Genomic DNA, 6,000 nt, shown 5'->3' on the forward strand with positions numbered 1-6,000 from the left:
AAGTGTTTTGTCCAATGGCAGCAGCAGGAAGGAGCGCGTCCGGGAAAAGGAGCCATCTCTCCGACTTCAACAGCCTAACGAACTTACTCCATAATGAATCATATGGAGACACATATGTGTTTTTACTGTGCTTTTATCGACATTAAAGGCAGGGCCTCATGTAAATACACCAATCAGATCATTATCAGTTCAAACTTTATGGGCTTAATAATATATAAAAAATAAAAAATAAAAAAAAGACCTCAGCAACACACCTATTTTAGTCTTTGATACCCAGATCCTGCAACTTCACTTTAAGTCCTAATCTGACTGTTGATTATCAGCTTTGGAACTGCAGAGGCCGAGGCGAGGCCTTCGGCCTCACGGAGACCACCACAAAATATTATTCTGATATTTTACACTTTCACAAAGTGCTTGAACCTGATTCCATCATTAAAAGTCGTTGCAGGAAAAGCTCAATTACAGCTCCATTGTGTCAGCCCGACAGCTGAGGAACCGGAACAGAGCTTCAGCAGGACAGGTGGGCTGATCTCAGAGCTGTGCGCTCAGGACACAGCAAACGGAACGAGACGATTAGCAAGTGAAATTCTTGTGCTCTGCTCAGCTCGTTGAGGGGTCGTTTTTAACAGATCTGCAGGTCAGTAAAAGAAAAACAGAGTCGCAAGAAACATACGCGTCCAGGGCTTAGAGACATTTTTTACCGGCAGGTAGAAAAGCTTTTATAGAAGACTAGCCCCACCTTTGCAACCAAATATTAAAAATTTAATATTGATACAAAAATGACGCTCAGCGTTATAATATAATACAGCGGGAAGGTGATCGGTTTCTTGGGATCAAATCCCTGTTTTAAAAAAATCGGCGGCCCTTTGTTGAGACTGTTTTGAGCTGCTGAGCTGCACGTGATCAGTCTGCAGGCCTGACGCTCAGTTCGGGGACGATCAGTTCCTGCGGGGGGAAATAATTTACACATTTTTCATCAGCTGCGGGTCGAAAAGTGTCAGGGGTGGGGAAGAGCCGCGGATGATCGCTGCCTGTGTGATCAGTCAACACAAACGCGTCTGTGGGAACCGGGCAGGCCCCAAGTCAGAGTGCCGTTCTTGAAAAAGGAGCTTTCCAGAGGTTATTGCTGTGCATCTGTCATCTTGAAATAAATACTGCGCGCACACGAGGATGGCTCGCAGGACACTGAAGAAAAACGGTGAGCACATTGCAAAAAAGAAATAGAGGTGGGTAGTTTCATTATCCTGTACAGAGATCAACGCAGCAGGTATACTAATATGTGAACTTGTGGCGGCTTAAAAGGACATTACTTGCGCTACGGTCTTTATGGTAATATGCGCGCAAAACGTTTGCGGACATATTTGAACTAATTACTTGGATAAAAGAGGAATACGGACTTCTGTGTTAGAATATTATAACAAACTGTGGCAGTCTGTGTGATTCTATATCACGGGTTCTTTTTATTTATTCTTTATGTTTTGTAAAAGAAAGAAGAAAAATGTTTGTGCGTAAAATTCTTCCAAAAGTAAACAAGTAAATATTGTGTGCGCACTGGTGTGGGGTGGGGGACGTTGAATCCCCCGTGGGAGGAAACTCGTTAAACACTAAAACCAACTGTTTGCCATTTAGATCCCAATTATAGCCCTGATGGCATCTCATTCACCCAAAAAGTGAAGCAAGCGACGGAGATCTTTTTTTTATCCTTTAGAAACTTGGAACGAGCAATTCATGCGTTTGTTTTATCTCAGCTGGATTACTGCAGTTCACTATGTGTGGGTGTCAGTCAGTCCAGCTTGGCCCGGCTCCAACTTGTACAGAATGCTGCAGCTCGCCTTTTGACTCGTGTGAAGAAACACCAGCATATTACTCCGGTGCTTGCTTCCCTTCATTGGCTTCCAGTGCGTTTTAGAATTAAATTCAAAATCTTACTTTTGACTTATAAAGTGCTAATTGGCAGGCACCGGACTATTTGTCTGACCTATTGCAGCTTTATACGCCCTCTAGAGCCCTTCGATCAAGCGATCACCTGCTCCTTACCTTACATAAGTCTAGGATGGAGGAGATCGGGCATTTGCGGTTGTGGCACCGAAATTGTGGAATGATCTACCTCTCCACATCAGAAAGGCCCCAACTGTTACTCTTTTTAAATTGCATCTTAAAACATATTTTTTTATTCTGGCTTTCGAAACTGTATGAGAGTTACCAATTCTTTTATCCTAATTTTCTTTTAATTTTCGTACCTGTTGTTGTTGTTAATGCCATTGTTTAATTGTTATTTTGTACAGCACTTTGGTCAACTCCCTGTTGTTATTAAATGTGCTTTATAAATCAATAAATGAAATGAGTGGGCAGTATTAATAAATCCGTTTCCTTAAAAATTCTTTTCCCTTTTAGATTCCTTTAGTAATCGGAGTTAGGGTATACCTCGTCGACCACAGTGAGGTTTTCGATTAAATCCGGCGTGGCCCCGCGAGATCGACACGTGGAGGGTGGTGGGCGGAAACGGTCAAACGTGCAGTTAATATTCAATAACTAAAAGAAGGGTTTGACCCCGCCTGACCTCGAGGGACGAAGAGAGCAATGGAGCGTGCAATCTGACAGCAACTCTCGGATTCTGTAAGCACCTTCCGCCTGAGCTGTAAAATTCCCCCCGACTCTCTCTCTCTCTCTCTCACACACACACACACACACACACACACACACACACACACACACACACGCTCGGACTTTTTTTTGCAGATTTTTTTAAATTTAATTTTTCCTTTTTTTGTCCAAAGAGTGATCATCTGCCAAAAATTGACTGCGAATTTTATTGTTTTTTCTTTATGTGAAATGTATTTGCTTATGTTGGTACATATAACAATATAATAATATTGACTATGTAAAATAAAGAAATACAAGCACATTTATGACTCTGTGTTACTGTACCTATATTAGAAACAATCCAGTCATTTTTGGATACTTAATAAAATATCTTTATAGAACTATTATGGGATAAATGTCGCAATTTCTGCTGCACTTTTGGCCAGACCACTCTAAAGAAATCCTTTTTTAATGTCAGCGACGCTCCTTTGCCTGGATCACGGAGGATCTAGGCATTTTACCAAAAGCCGATTTCAGTTTCTGCCCTCTAACTGAAATGTCGTTTCTGGCTTAAAATTAATTTATATCATTAATGACATAGGTTTGACAAGTTTTTGTTTTTAATAATGAAAACCGGAAATCAGTTTTTGGCACGATCCGGATGCCCTGCACAACCCCAGAGGGAATTATGTCCCGGAAACCTTCCGTTTATAAGGCGAATATATGCAAACCATTACACTCTGGATAAGCTACATGACGAAATCACCCAGTAGTTAATTTTGGTGATTGTCTTTAGCAGAGCTAAAGACTTGAAGCTGAAGATGCTCAAGTGCGCGCGTGCGTGCGCGCGTACACACAAGTCAGGCACAAACAGCAGTATACAAGTCGGTCAGCTACAAGTCATGATATACATATATATAAAATAACATATTTTCGTATTGCTGACCAGAACCTTTCCAAATATGGATATTTTCGTACTCGGCCCTAATGCAAAATTTATACGGATTGTGAAGTAGCCTACCCTTCTGCAACAAAGACAGGACTGTGAAATTACTGAATAATTATAAAGTCAAACTGCGCATCATAATAAACCAAAGCGTTACCTTCATCTGGGTGCAGGTCATAATGGTCCAAATGTGACTTGCTGTTCCGAAGTGTATCTGTGATATCTGTGAGGACATTTAACTCACAGACATTTTAATCCACCACTTCTACCTCTCACTAGTATGTAACGTCATTTTGTCAGGGGCGGAGGGGGAGTGTAACTAATTTAAGACAATTCCAAAAATGACACAATTAGCACTAAGTGTTTAAACCTTTATTTATTTACGAGGTCTGCCTTTTTCGACCCCCAGCACCTCTAGGTCCCACAGCCTTGGCCTTTAGTGTATTTTGATAAAGATATATAGGTCATAATTAAAACTGGACACTAGTTGAAAATTTTTAAAAAGTTAAAAAATTCGGGGGCTCATTTACAGTAATGTTCAATGTAAAAAGTCCATAATCTGAATGTATCTGGTGAAGCGGAATACTTCCCCAGTGTGATGCTAATGCCGATTATATAAATTGGGGGGAGGGGGGAGGGGGGGGGGCAGCTCGGGAGGTAAAGAAGGTCATCTACTAATCACAGGCTTGGTGGATATTTGGCATACAGTCTGCATGTCAAATATTAACCCCAAGTTGCTCTTCGATGCATCCAACGGAGTATGATTGTTAGATATAAAGCACTTATGAATGGCAAAAACATAGCCTGAGTGAACGAGGCTATGTGAATAGTGAATGGAGCGGTGTGTGTTATTATAGTTTCATACCTTCATAGATAAAATACTTTAATCAGCAGCTAAATAAAATTAATAGCATCGGGACAAATTCTCTGTTCTGTTTTTAAATTTAAAAAAGTTTTTTAAATAATTTGAAGCCTTTACAGAAGAGGCGGTGTAGCCACGATCAGCAGAAAGTCAAAAAAAAAAACACAATTGTAGTCGCTAGCGCGCGCACGCACATGCGTACACGCACATTTGGACTCTCACACTTTATCCTCTCTTCCAACAATTAGCCCAAAGCTCTAATAGCTCTCTATCTGCCTCTCTCAGGTACACGCTTTTAAACTTTGTTGAACAGCGCATGCGTATATCCAAATTTTCATCAAATTAGAATCAAAACGTGTAACATTAAGCCTGCATGCTAAATTAATTGCCCTCGCGTTGGGTAAAAGCGCAAGAGAAACAGTGTCACGTGTTTTATTTGGTAATTAATCACGTGTCAGCACACAACACTGAGCAACATATTTAATTTAAGAGGGGGGGGGAGGCAATAATGTCCGAGGTTTAAGGTTTACCAGCTTCCTCTTTTGCTCACTGCGTGGACATCCTGTTGGGTCAACATCAGTAAAAATATCTCGTTTTTTATATTCTTCAGGTCTGTGGCTGTTTCCACGCGACACGTGGATCCCGGTCGATTTACGGTGATTTCTTCAAGAAAGAAAGAAAGAAAGAAAGAAAGGCGCATTTACTACGACTCTGTTGAAGTTTTTACCCCCCACGCATAAAACGGGTGAGCTGCTGTGTCGCCTTCACATTGAAACGCACTACTTATTACAGCGCAACTATATCACTGCCGCCGTGTCTTCTGAAACAAAAACAGGTATTTGTCACAGTGCTGCGGTCCCATAGCAGGTCGCCGGGATTTACAGCCCGCTCCTCCGTATAAATGCAGCCTATATATTATTTATATTCCATCAGCTCCTTATGCCAACATGGGGGGGCAGCAAACGGGAAGTAAACCATGCAGGGATGTGGTCTGTTCCCAGGTAAACACCGGGATGGAAAAACGACAGCGCAGTCCAGCTTCATAATGTGCGTGTGTGTGTTTGTGCAGGCCCTGGGGATGCCCCTGCAGAAGAACAGAAAGCTGATTACAGGGAGTAGGAAATAAAATAAAATAGTGGGTATAATGTAGGAAGAAGGAATAATAACAGCGGGAGTGAGCAGAATTGATGAAATAACCACTCGTAGACAGAATAGAAAACAGGAAAGAGGAGAAATAAAAGCAGAGGGAGCACGGGAAAGAAAACAGAAGAAAGAAAAGAAGGGAGAGACGTGGGGCGAAAATGTTTAAAGTCACTGCTCCTACTGAAATATTCAAGGTACATCTCACACCCCTGCTGAAGTATTACAAGACTATAACGGTTCCTCCTATTGGACAGCCTCGTTAACAGTAAACTGGATAAATGCGTTTAACGGACCGCGTGTAAAACCTGAGTGACTAACTCAGTGTTTGTTTGTGTAAGCAGACACTTTATGGGAAAGTGCAGAAAAGAAATAAATGAATGAATAAAGGGACTTCAAACAAGTGTGTGTGCGTGGGGAATGTGTAATTACGTGCACGTTACATGTGGCTGCTAATCAAAAAGGAATG

The sequence above is a fragment of the Aulonocara stuartgranti genome (assembly GCF_965226115.1).
Source record: "Aulonocara stuartgranti genome assembly, chromosome: 16".
Classification (NCBI taxonomy): domain Eukaryota; kingdom Metazoa; phylum Chordata; class Actinopteri; order Cichliformes; family Cichlidae; genus Aulonocara; species Aulonocara stuartgranti.